This window comes from Haemaphysalis longicornis, unplaced genomic scaffold (genome assembly GCF_048455015.1).
Source record: "Haemaphysalis longicornis isolate Haplotype H1 unplaced genomic scaffold, Haemaphysalis longicornis Haplotype H1 scaffold_57, whole genome shotgun sequence".
Classification (NCBI taxonomy): Eukaryota; Metazoa; Arthropoda; class Arachnida; order Ixodida; family Ixodidae; genus Haemaphysalis; species Haemaphysalis longicornis.
In genome coordinates this window covers 1-14,030 of record NW_027526400.1, presented here as the reverse complement: position 1 = coordinate 14,030, position 14,030 = coordinate 1, and the positions used below count along the sequence as shown (strand labels likewise).

Here is a 14,030-nt window from a genome sequence, read left to right as displayed (position 1 = left end):
TGAATAAACGCGTTTTTAGAGAGAAACTACATATGTGCAATCCCCCCATTTGCCGCGCCCGTGTGGAACGAAATCTCACGGAGTCGTGTTAAGCGTACGAAATAAATTATACAAAAAAGTAAAAACGAAGGTCGGAGGTCTTCCATATTTTGATGTAGGATGTAGGATTTGATGTAGGATTTGTTGTATATTGCTCCTGAAAAACGTCTTCCGATCAATGCATTTCTGTTAGGAGATGAAGCCGATTTTAAGAAGACCGGCGTAAGCTGGCTTTCCCACATTCTATGCAGAGCAATAAAGCATAGCGAGAATGGTTGCAGCTCCACTTCATGCCCCTCTTCACCGCCCACCCCTTTCCCGAGTCGCGTGTGCTGCTCTCCCCCCTGCCATTACATGCGTGCACTTTGGAGTGGAGGTGGAGGAGGGGGTCATGCACGCGCAGGCAGGCTTCACGCGCTCACCGTCGACATACCAATTCTTCTGGTGGGATATTTTAACGTGGACGTCTCACGGCCCGATGCGACCTGATCGTTGTCCTCCGTGGTCCAGCGGTTTGGTTTGGTGTGTTACACAGACAATAAGATGCCTAATCTGTGGAAGGGAAACGCACGACCCCACGCTTGTCCGCTGAAATAAAACCCTAGTCCTCCCAATTTTAATTCGGATAATTAGCTAGTAAGTATTGTCAATCGCAAATGACAAACGAACGCGTTTTGTTTCGTGTATTCATTGCAATGCGCTCAGCTTCGCTGGTCATCCTTCTCCAAAGAGTGGAAGGGAACTGATTTCCTCGTCAATTCCGTATAACCAAATTTTCCGGGCTTTTTTTTTTCATGAGTGTTCCGGTTAGTGCGTTGGATTATATTGACATAAGTGGTTTAGTTAGATCGCTTTCATTTTTTTTCTTCAAATATTGTAATACTTTCTTTCTCTGTTGCAACGTATATGTGTTCATCGGGTAGGGGCGCTGGATTACACAGACTGTTACAAACTGTTGCTACTATAACACAATAAAAAAAAAGACGAAAATGGCAATTCCACTTCAAACGTCCCAGACGCAGCGCTGCGCTCGACCATCTCCGATTACAATGTGCTTTGCGGTGAAGCAACGCGGCGTTTCTGGGCCATATTAAAACATTTTCTCCGATTACAATGTGCTTTTCGGTGAAGCAACGCGGCGTTTCTGGGCCATATTAAAACATTTTTCTACAGCCGGTTGATTTTTTTCAAGGGCAATGAAGCTGCATAAGTTGTTGAAATTGTTAAAGGTAAGCGCCGGAAACAATATGGGAGGCTGGGCGCGAGTAGTTTCACTCTATTAAACATATAAACTTTGAAACATTTAGAAAGTAGCTCATGTTAAGGCGCCTATCGCAGTGTGTGGCGGTATATGTAAAGACCCACGCTTGCGCTGACTTAAAGGGGTCTAAAAAAGGCGTTTATTTCTGAAAGTTAGTCGGAGTACTTTTTTGTTTAAGCAAGAAAAAATGGCGCAGATTGCACCAGTGCTGCAAGGCTGGATAAACAGCAGAGCTGGCGGCCCTTCTCCCTTCGTCGGAGGACCGGTTGTTGCACCTCACATGGATATCCGAACTTGCTGCTGAAAGTTCTCCATGGCTGGCGGGCCCGGATCGTTTTGCCCGCAGCCTTTCACATCTCTCCCAAGATGGACCGCGTTCCCCCACACTAGAACTTGCGGCCACCGGCTTCGCGAACTCGGCGTCCGTAGCGCGAGCTGTTCTGTGCTCCTCACTTAAGGCGCAATTGAACGCACGTGAAGTGGTGAAAAGAAGAGCACGCGATAGATCATGCCATGAACGCTGGACAGAGTGTTCTCCATGGTCGAGCTGGACGACACCGAGCGGTCCTCACGAGGCCTCACGTGCGCTAGGTATTTTAAATGCAGAGCATTTCAGTAACTCACGATGTCACCCGCGTTGACGTCCGTAGTCCGCACCGTCGTTGTCCCTACTATATAAAAAGAAAAATACTATCCGGCGCCCGGTTTCGATCCCTCGACCCTGCGGGCGGAACGCAATGTACATGGTGCTCTACCCACTGCGCCACAAAGCTTTTTTCTTTAATGCCGGTCTTCGACACAACACGGAAACACAAAACAAACTTATTCACATGAGCAACTCAAGCGACAAGCCAACAACCTATATGAAGGCTGATGTCTCTAAAATTCCCTAAGCGTGTTCAAGGGTTCTATCCTTGACAGCCACTCAGGAGTGCATGCCTTGCGCTTCTGGACTTCTACGTACTGGGATATGGACTCACGAAAACATTGCCGCGTAGGGCGGGCGTCCACATCACCGTGGAGCCAGGCCATGCGCGAGCGCCATATGCTATGCAAGACCACCAACATAACGAGGTCCAAGGGCGCCCCCTCCTCGTTTTCCACCGCTAGATAGCGTATGCCATGGGGGCTCAGCGGGGAATCTTTATGGAGGGTCCTCTGGAGGACATCCCACAAAAATACCGCAGCCCAACAATGCAGAAAAACGTGCTCTATCGTTTCTGGTTGTTTACAAATTGAACACTGAGTTCCCCATGGCACAGATATCCCTCTATCCTGCATCCAGGTTCCAACAGACAAGGTGCCTGTGTGTAATTTGAAGAAAAAGGTTTCCACACCAGGGTGCACCTCCATTCTTTTGACGCGCTTTAGCACATTTTGGACTGGCCCAGCACGGTAATTATATCTATACATAGGGACGGGGAAAACAACATCGCAAATGTCCTTATACAGTTTTTTGCGTGTCACAGAGGACAGGTACTCGCCAGAAAAACGTGAGAATAGAAAACGGGCTGTCATAACTATTTCCTTAAAATACCCATACACGCCACCTGGCATGCACCATGTTGATACTACATATTCCGGCATAGCACGCGCCAGCCGTACTTGCATGTCACTCTGCAAGAACGGGTCACGAACATCTCGCCAAAACAAAAACCGGTTTACCAGCTGTCGCACATAAAGCCGACACAGAATGGGACGCTACGAACGCGCCTTATATCGTTGACTCATTCAAATTACTGCTGACGAGCGCTCTCTCGTCAGCAGTTGCCGCAAGTGCAACAGCATTAACGTAACGCAAACTACGTCGTGCGCCCCCGGAAATGCTCTGCATTTGATCGTGCCCCTCGCGAGGGGGATGTTTCACTGCGTCTTCTCTCGGTCGCGGGACCCGTGGCGCCATCTGGCCGAGGCACGGCACAACTCGTAGCACTTTGAAAAGATGCGGCGCCAGCCAGCTGTGTGTGTGCGTGCCGCACTTGTACAAATGGCGAGTGCATTGGCTGTCCACAGAGCAAAGCATTCGTGCAAGTAAGCCGTTGCAGTCAGTCAGTCAGTCAGTCAGTCAGTCAGTCAGTCAGTCAGTCAGTCAGTCAGTCAGTCAGTCAGTTAGTTAGTTAGTTAGTTAGTTAACAACTCCGCAAGCATTTTCGTTTCTTGCTTTGTAAACAAAGCGAAACACGCAAGAATGACGAAATTTAAAACGCGAAACCTACAGTTGAGAAGCTAGGTATGATTAGTTCCAGTTTAAGTGACCTAAACGTACTTTTTGCGTATAGACGTCACCAAAACAAGTTTTTTTTCTTGACATTTTTTGGCGAACACCAACGGGAAACTCTCAAGCTTAAGCAGCTCTGCTCTTAAAATGTTATGGAATGTAAGTATCTGTCTCTAGTAAGTTTTCTGAAAACTGGCCCTGTCTGCCAATCGCTTCACGGTGCCGCCAACCTCGTTGCAAACGCCTTTATATGTGACGTTGCAAAAAATTTCCACTCAGCCTTTAAACTGAGGTAATTTTCATATTAACACACATTTAGAAAATTTTTTCTCTTCTTGTTTTGAAATGACGAACCGTCGAAAGAATGTAAAATTCCTCGGACAGCATAAAATTCGTGTTGCAGAACTTTTAGCGCTTCGGGTTGACACGGCCGGTATCGTGTCGTCGAGGCAGTGCAAAGGTCTCCAGTCTCATCGGAACGCTGGTATGCCACAAAGCGGTGTCGTGGCTTGCATATTTCCCCAGTGGTCCGACTGGAAGCATCGGGCACGATAAAGTTATAATTCTTTGTATAGATAAAGGAGGAGAAAAGCGAACGGAAAGGCCGAGAGGTTATCCAGGTTTAGAGCCCGGATTGCTATACTCAGCACTCGGGAGGGGGTGTTCCGTGGATTAAAGAGATGGCAGGCGAAAAAGAGGGGATCGGAGCGGGGCCGCGCACACACTTTAGTCCCTTTGTGGGAACTAAAGTTTTTCAGCTGAGCCTGTGCTTCTCATAAAACGCAAAAGGGCTTTTGTTGCCATCTGCGAAGTCGATTGTAGGGGTCGATGTCCTAGAATAGTTTCTACTGTGAACGGTTGATTATCCAATCAGCTGAGCTCGGTGAGGTTTTGGTAAACCTATAATTATCTCTCATCTATAGTTTGCTTGCTGCTTCCTGATTAAGTGATGTAGCTTGAGCTCTCCTATCAAGACTGAAGACTTTTTCGAAAAGTCGGCAGGACTTAAAATTATTAAAACTAAGCTTTCTACGCTTCACTGAGAGCAATATAGTTACGCCAAAGCGTTCTGCTGGAAAGCCACCTTTGTACAATGGGTTTCCAGAAAGGCAAATCAATCATATATCCCACGTAGGCATTGGAAGGTCTTTAGGCTCAAAATACGATACGGTATAGCACTAGAAGACGCATTCGCATTGTAATAGATTCGCTGATGATGATGAACATTCCACCATCGCATTCGGGTCGCCTAGCACTTCATTTGGGTTCGTTGCGTGAGCGTTTGCTTTGGACTTTGACCGAGTTGAAGCGGGCTTTGGCTTTGAACTGGCAGTTTGGATTTTGGGCTTTGGGAGCGTGGATTTCGGGCTTTGATTTGACTCTGTTTGTATGGAGAAAGCTTTGCATTTTAAACATGTATCTCTTAAGAAAGGGGATTTGATTTTACTTTACAGTCTGCGGCGAGGACTGCAGCTGCAATCCAGTGTTCAACACGGAAGTCCTCAACTTCTAACAGCAATTCTGTTTAGCTGGTGGTGGGTCGGCGGACGTGCGCAGGAAATCCTCGGCGAGTGATGACGTCATCGCGCGCGCCGGCAGTGCTCGTCCTTTGAGAGCACTCCGCCCAGCGTTTGTGGCGTGATCTCTCGCGTGCTCTTCTCCTCGCCAGTTCATGTGCGTACGCTCCTCAAATGGGAAGCACAGAAAAGCCTGCGCTACAGACGCCAAGTTCGCGAAGCCGATTGGTGGCGGTTTTATGGCGCGTTCTGACGTGGTCCATTTTGGGAGAGATGTGAAAGGCTGCGGACGAACCGATCCGGACCTGGCAGTCATGGAGGACTTTCAGCTGAAAGTTGAGAAATCCACGTGAAGTGCAACAGCCGGGTCTCCGACGAAGGGGGAGATGGGGCGACAGAAGAAGAGTGTTTCTCCCAAAGAAGAAGAAGCGCGCCGCGAACGCCTCCGCGCCGCTACTCAAGAACGGATGCGACGACTTCGGTCCAATCGCGAAAGAAATGACCGGTATTAAATTTAAACAACACATTGTACATGCTTTAATGACAGAGTGTTCATTGCCCTTTGCTTTAGGGGGAGTGGGGGTGGGGGGCTAACGACGACGGAACGCTGCAAACTTCACCGTGTCTCGAAGCAAAACCACGCAGAAAACGTGGCCGAGTCTTCAAGCTTGATTAGGCATATACTTAGCCGAACCAAGAATAAGCTAGGTGGGGGCGCCGGATTCGCTGTTTGCATAATCTTCGCGCCTCTAGAGCGAAGCTGCTCCAACTTTTTGTCCGTATCTACAGCGCTCTCCAATTTGCTAGATGGGCGCCTTTGCTGGGACATGTGCCGAACAGCGACCGCAAATGCAGTCTTCATTGTCGAGGTTGCATACCATTGTTGAAATCAGTTCTTATTGAGTCTACTGGAAGCCTTCCGCATTCACTACGTCGCGAAGTGACAGGGGGCGTCATCCTTCAAGGTATATCTCACATCTGATTTAACTGACTCACTTCGCCCGCGGCACAGTGGAAGGCCGAACACCAAACGTGAATTACCGTTACCAAGTGGAAAATAGCATTAAAACCCAACGAAACGTGCGTTATCTCAACCTGCGGGCCCGCCGCATCTCCCAATGCCAGCGGAGGAACGTTGGTGCAGTGAAGCGGACTTACGGCCCACCGACTGACACCGTTGTGGCCGATCAATATAAAAATAAAACAAAATGTACTCCGATTAAACTTCCAGAAATAATTGGCTTTTGTAGACCATTTCAAACGAGCTCAAGCCCGTGTTCTTATACATAGATCGCCACACACAGCAATATAAGAGCCTGAACATGAGCAGTTTTGCACATTTTTCAAAGGTAATGTGTTTTTTTGGGGGAAAATACTCGCTTACAGGCTCCGATATGTTTTTCCACACTTACGTTCAACAGTTTAAACAAATTACGCGACTGCGTTGTTCTTAGGAAAGGTCTAACGACTGTAAAAATGTCTAAATATGGCTCAGAAACGCTCAATGCTTCACCGCAAATCACGTTGTGAGACACGCTGGTTGCTGATAATGCGTTCTAGCAATGAAGCGCAACTCTTTTTCTGTCAAATGCAATTCTTCTTAGCACACTCCGTGTACATTATTTTTTCTTTGCGATTAGTTTTTTTTTCGCGATGTAGGTTTTCGTCACCGCCGCCATATTCATATTGCTGTAAGACTTAGACGTAAGACTTAGACTTAGACACCGGACTTAGACGTTTAGATTTGGCTGTGGGCATAAGACTATTTCGCAGATTTTGTTTCACTTTGGCAGGGTGGCTGAATCGAATCACAGACAGACAGACAGACAGACAGGCAGAGCAAAATTTCTGGGTTTAAGTAGTCCAAGAAAGGCTATTGTCTTTTAAAAAAGCAAAACAATCGTCAATCAACGCACACTCCGCTGTATTGGCACAAGAATGCATAAATGGCGAAGTTAAAAACTTTATTTGTTGCAATAGTTAACATTTACATCGTAGGTAAAAACACGAAACAAAAACACCCTAACTTTACGAAGCGATCTCCCCCCTTTACCCAATGTTGCCCGTCTGGAACTAGAAATGAGGAGAAGTCGTCAAATATAGCGACTCTTGGCCAAATCTAGCCATAAAAATCAAATCCCCTTTCTTAAAGAAAGATGGTCAAAACGCGAAGCTTTCTCCCATGCAACCTGAGTCAGTCCAAAATGCACTTCGACCATGCCGAAATGGCGCAATCGGATAGACGCCAGCTTCATAACGCGAGGGGCCTAGGTTCGATTCCGACCACGTTTTTTTTTAGAGGCACTTGATGTGCCTTCGCTTATCATCATCATCAACAACAACATCATCATCATAATCATCGTCATCGTTGTCGTCGTTTTGTGAAACTCATTTGTGTAAAGTTTCCTTTCCTTCAAGGTGGTTTAACGCAGACGACCCATGCCATCAATGACGGATACAAAGCTTCGCTTTAGAAACACGCCGAAGCCACGCAATAACAAATGTATCTCCTCTCCAGCAGCCTGACGCGATTACATTGAAAGCAAAGAAAAAATGAACACACAAGATGCCCACGAAAACGTAAGGTTTGCGGAACGGGGAAGCCACGCAAAGAATACTTACTAATATTCTATTAGACGATTACATGTGCACTTTCTTATATTTTTCAAATCATCAAAACTACTAAAAAATATGCTTGCCCTACGTCTTGGCAATCGCGTGGTTATTCGGTGATCCGAGGTCCAGGCAACGGTTATCTGTTTTCCAGCTGTGTTGTCACTGTCTGCACTGACGGAGACGCGCGGCAGACGGCCCTCTAATCTGTAAACCCTCTGTGACTGTAAACAGCCGAGAGACACAGAAAACGCTGCACTTGGCGAGTAATCATGCCTGACGCTCAGCGTTTATGCTTCTGCCACATCTGAAGGTTCGTGCTTTAAGCGAACTCAACAGGAAACACAAATGAGAAAAAAAAAAGAAGTCCGTCGAGCCGGATTCGAACCAGCGACCTATGGATGTCTGCACCTCTGGGAAACCTCTACAGTCCACCGCTCTACCAACTGAGCTATCGACGGAACGGAATTTCGCTTACGGTCGGCTCGCCTGGACCAGAGCCGCTCGCAGGTGACCTAGAAATGAGTGCGAGGCGAACTCGTTCAGCCGAAGTCCTCGTTGTAGGCGCGGAAAGTACACTTGGCGTGCGCTTATTTTCCTACGTCCTTGCCACTTTTCTTTCACGAATCCCCCCCCCCCCTACGGAACTTATACACTATAAGATAATTTACACCCTAAAGGGTGCAAACCACTATGACTAACACCTTTACACCCACAAGAAAAACAAAAGGAAACACCCTGAAATAGTTTTGTTGTTTAAATTAACGTTGCACCCTAGCAAACACGTAAGGGTACACCCTTTTAAAGCGTAACTTCACGCTAATTACACCTTTTAAAAGAGTGTTTTTTTTTGTTTTCATAGGGTATGAGGGTGTTAGTTATAGACACAAAGGGTGTAAAACAGTTTTCAGAGTACTGCTTCTTATTAACTCTAACCTATATATTTTATATACAGTGTAAAAGAATTTACACACTTTTTGTTTATAACTAACACCCTATCAAAAAAGAATAAGAAACACCTTTTGAGAGGTTACAATTAACAATAAAACGCCCTTTAAAAGGATGTATACTTGTGCTTTTGCTAGGGTGCACGGGTGTAAGGGTGTTGGTTAAAAACAGGGTGTAAATCCTTTTAGAGTGTATGAAGACCCCCCTGGCCCTCTTCGCTGAATCAATGGTGGCTTTTTCATCCTGAGAATTACAATCTCGCTATACCAAATTTGTTTACTGAGGTGAGAATGTATACCGTACACATTCTAACTTCAGCAAACAGTATACGCACTGGTATACGCAAACACTATACGCAAACAATAGAGAGTTTTAGCATGTAGTTACCGTGTTTGCGTTACCGTTTACCGTGTTACCGGAAGCCGGAGTTTCCGTTTACCGTTGAAAACGGTAGGACACGTTTTAGCGCACCGTTTACGGTTTGCGTATTCTGGGCGCCGTGGCGCAGGTAGTGACATCTGATTAATTATTCTCAGATGAAATCACGCGTAATTTTGTTGCTCATATCTATTTGGATTCGTTTAAAGTAGCTTGAATATTTCACTTTTCGGGTGAAGCATTCACAATAACTATAGTTGTTTTGAGAATACTGCAGCCATCCCCTGTAGAGCTTTAAAAAGAAAATGTGTTGGTGGCGCCATCTACTGAGTACACTTAGAATCAAGGTAAAATAGAATTTGCCCCCGCGCTAAATATTTAGGCAAGAAATGAGTAAAATATGTCGTAGTAATTATTAAATAACCTACACTACCTTGGCCAGCACAATTTTGGAGGCCTAGAAGCACTTCGCGAGCTCAGAAACTTATCTGACCTATTTCAGGCGGGCAAGGCTTAGCACGAGTAGGGGCGGCCATTTTGCTCGCCCATCTCAGAAAAATGGTCGTTTGTCGCTTTCCTGAGCATTATTTACAAGAAAAACGTAATAAACAGCATCAAGTAAGATCACTTTTATCGGCTGTACCAAGCATAATGCGCCGAGCGCAGTGAATTTGCTGTAATCAATACGCGAGGGCACACTTCGTCTGCTCAGGAAGCTTGCTGGCGACGGTAAAGCCTGTGCCGGTAAGTTACCGCTCGCGGTAACTCTCGAGCATGCACTGTCCACTCCCGCAAACGCGGTAGACGGTAACGTAAACACGGTAAATTTGAAGTCAAGGGTATGACGGAAGCCCGTCTGGTCGGGATGAATTTCGAAGAAGAAAGACCAGGACGCCGACCACGAGTTCTTTTGAGTTTAAAAGGAATTAACGTTTCGGCTTCCACACGGAAGCCTTGGTCACAATAAAATCTTGAAGAGAAATAATCGCCTTAAGTACGTTTCACAACCCTGCGCAGAAAACTTGCGTAGATTGATGGCAGATTTCCAGCGTTCCTATTCTGCGTGTGTTCTGTCGTCTGTATGTGAAGCGAATCCAGTACCAGGCATGAGGTAGCATTCCTTTCTTTTGCGAGCACGCCTGCAGCAGACCAGTTGATTTTGTGCGATGTGGTATCGCAGTGCTCGGCAAGGGCGCTTGTCGACACGTGGTTCTTGTTTACATCATTTCGATGTTGCTGCAGGCGCTTCGCAAGGTTTCCAGAGTCGCCAATATACACGTAATGACAATCTGCACAAGGAATTACGTAGACAACTCCTGGATACCTCTCTGTCTGCAGTTTGTCCTTCACGTTCACAAGTTCATGCCTTAGTTTGCGAGACGGCACATGTGCAGTTTGCACGTTGTATGAGCGGAGTATGCGTGACAGAGCCTCACTGATGCCGGGCATTAAATTAATTAAACTAATTAATTAAATTAAAATATATTTTTTCATTTTTGTTTATTTTAATAATACATCAATTAAAACCTATTAAAAATTTCAATAAGGAGCAGGAGGGCCGAGCAAACGTCCCGGCGGCAGAACCCCATTTCTGAAGACCCGAATGATAGAAGAGCCGGCACTGGCAGGGCTATCCCCAGACTACGAAAAGGAACATCAATGAGCTGATGTCTGAGGCTTGGAAATCACGGACAGACTCGTGGACAGGTATCATGGACAGGTAATGGTCGACAGACTCATCTTTGTTGCGGTTGCACAGAGCTGCTACCCATATCCCTTCGCGTCTTTTTCGTCTTCCCTCCGTTGCTACGATTCGTCACATACCAGCGTCAAGCAAGCGTTCGCATCGCCAACGAAACGTAGCATTCAGCGGGAACATATTCTCTTGCTCCCGTAATTGCTGCATCTATAATTGGCATGTACAAATCACTCATACAAGACTCACTGCATATCTATGACACACGTTCCTAAGTCGAAGGCCACAATGCATTCACTACACTCTAAATTGATTAACACCATTTTTGTCTATGACTAACATCCTTACACCCTATCGAAAAACGAGCAAAAACACCCTTCAAAAGGGTGTATTCTTGTGTTTTTGCTAAGGGGGTTATAAACAACAACACACCCTTAAGGGTGTTTTCTTTTGTTTTTTTCCTAAGTAAGATTGTTAGATATCATCATCATCATCATCAGCCTGTCTACGCCCACTGCAGGGCAAAGTCATCTCCCATATAGATCTCCAATTATCCCGGTCATGTGCTAACTGCGACCAATTTATTCCCGAAAACTTCTTGATCTCATCCACCAATATAAATTTAGATGGGCGGATGAGATAGGCACTGTTAGACAGTGTCTATATCTACAGAAGGGAAAAGGTTTGGGCGTGTTGGTTCATCGTCACACGGAAAACAAGCGCTAAATAAAAACACGGGACGAGGAGTAGCTGGAGCGGCAATAAACGCTGGAGCGGCAATAAACTTTTTGTTGAAAGTCAGCGCTTGTCCCGTCTACTCCTCGTCCCGTGTTTTTATTTAGCGCTTGTTTTCCGTGTGTCTATATCTATACGATGGCCCTACGATGACCCGCCGTTACCGCAACTGACGATGATGCCGCTCCCCCGACCAGTACACCAGCGCCTATCCAATTAATGCTCTTCGACGTTTCTCAGCTGCATAGACGGGCATCACTGTTCGTGGGTCGTGGTTCATCTAGATCATCATCCTCATCCGTGGTGGCATGGTTCCCGGTTTACAATCATCTAATTTTAGGGGCTCGGGCTGTCGGCGTCTCCTGTCATCGTCGTCATTTCATGTACTGCCTCTACTAAAACACCTGGACACTCGTTTTCCAACGCCTCGCGCTACAACGTAACGCGTGCTAAAAGAACACACCGGAACAATCGTTTTCCAATGCCTCGCGCTAGAAGGTTTCATCTCCGTGGGCAAAAACATGTACTAAAATAACAAACCGGCACACTCGTTTTCCAAAGCCTCAGACTATAGAACGCTTCGTGCTTCAAAGACACGAGAATTTTACAGCAAAGCTGTATACCGCTACCGCCAACGGTTTCATCTCCGTGGGCAAAAACGCCAAGGCGCCAGGAATACACTTATACACTGCATGCTTCACCCCTCCCCAGGTTTCCCGTTAGTTGAGGTGGCCCGGTTTTTCCTTCTACGCATTCGCCCAACCACTGCGCCCTCGACCGGGAATGTCGCCGTCGACTGGGGGTGTCGCAATATTACGACAATGTTACGAAGAGAAGACAAAGACGACGAAGCTGCGGTCGTGGTGCGTGGCGTTTCTGGGTGCTGTGGTGGCCGACATCATGTAAAATATCGTTTCGCATTCTACCATCCTTCCAGTCACTCATCCTGCCGCCACGTTAAAATGTAGAATAGCGGAGCACTAATTCCCGTTTTGCGTTAGAAAAGCATATCACAGAAAACGAATTCCTACATTTTGGTAATTCTATAATTCATCATCTTTAAATATTACAGCCTGATTCTTTCAATGTCTTCTTGGTAATTTCCATAGACTGCGCAGATTTTATGGGGACCAAATTGTTGTCCACCCTTTGTTGTACTCATATATTACCGTATTTTCACGCGTATAGCCCGCACCAAAAATGCGAAAATTTCAGTCGCAATGTAGGGGTGCGGATAATACGCATGGTTTTTTCTTTAGTGCAGCTTCACGGCAATGCGTGTTATGCCGTGAAGCTCCTACGCAGTAACACTGACTGAACCTTCCATGGCAGCGATTGCGCAAAACGTACAAGGACAAGGAAGAAAAAACAACATGGACGGAACCGAAGATGGCAACAGTGAGGACTGCGGCTCAAGTGATAGCTCTAGCGAGATCAGTGACACTGAGTGAATTATGAATTCCGCCTTACAGTCAGTGTAGTCGACTTGCTAAATATGCGCTTTTTCTGTTTACATACCATGTGATGTGTTGCTTGAGCAGTAGCTTTGGTGCGGTTTTTCCTGTATGAAATGTGCGGGAAATAGCGAGTATCTTCTTTTTTTCTATTCTGGCGGGCTGAAAGTGGGGATGCTGATTATATGCAGGGGCGGGTTTTACGCGCCAAAATACGGTATTGTCAATCCTGCATAGTCATGGACAAATGAAATGCGAACACAAAAATATGAACCAGGCCATGCAAATTTGAAAAATACTGTTCGCTGAGGTCCAATAATGGCGCGCTATTTGCATATTTGGAAAGGCACATTACCCAACTTTGTTTTAATAGCTAAGCCACGTCTCATTTTGACTTACATGGGAAGAAATCGCACTATTTGTGTGCTCTAGTTGATATTTTCATGTTCGCGTTTTGTTAGCTCATGAATGACTCTATATTTGGTTTATGTACTGTAACATGAGCCGGTGTTTATGTATAAACGTATTCCATGAGCCGACTACTTGCTAAGGGCCCAGGTGTTTTTGACAGCAATGGTTTCTCTGTACAGACACGTGAAATAAAATATCTTAATTGAATTGAATTAAATTCGGGCTTGTTCTTTCTCTCCTTATAGCTACAACTACACAACTGATCGCGTGAGATACTGTCTTCGAAGAATCGTTCTAACGGTTTAGCTGTCCGTCAACAGCAGTGTCTGCAATTACCGGCAGTGTGACCATCTGTGACTTTTGTCTTACTTACCTGTGCGCATAGCGGCTAAGCAAACGATACAGTTATACAATATATTTCATTTTTTCCCATTAAACATTAGGTTGGATAAAGTGCTGTTTTGCGCTACAACTCCACGGTGAACATCTTACAACTTGTCTAACTGTCCACAACACTCAAATTTGATTAGTTAACTTCCCTTTGTTACTACAGCGATCCAGCTTGAATTTGAAAAAAAGATGTGAAGCTCAGAGTTTCTTTCTTTTCTTTATTGACATGTGCAGGCGATATTTTGTGTTCAGGTAATCACTTAGGGTGCCAACGAGGATTACCGGTTCGTTAGCCACTTCGTCTTAGTCCCTTCCGAAGCGCACTCGTTTCTCAGAATGTTTTGTAACTTAGGGTTAATCATTTATAGCT

At 45.8% G+C, this 14,030-nt stretch overlaps 1 non-coding gene across 1 annotated transcript; it reads right to left on the bottom strand.

Moving 5' to 3' along the window:
• Positions 1-8,015: 8,015 nt before the first annotated feature.
• On the bottom strand, positions 8,016-8,109 carry Trnay-gua (transfer RNA tyrosine (anticodon GUA)). Its single transcript has 2 exons — positions 8,073-8,109; positions 8,016-8,051 (listed from the first exon to the last, which is right to left on the bottom strand). It is a non-coding gene; the product is annotated as a tRNA-Tyr (tRNA).
• Between the last annotated feature and the right edge of the window lie 5,921 nt (positions 8,110-14,030).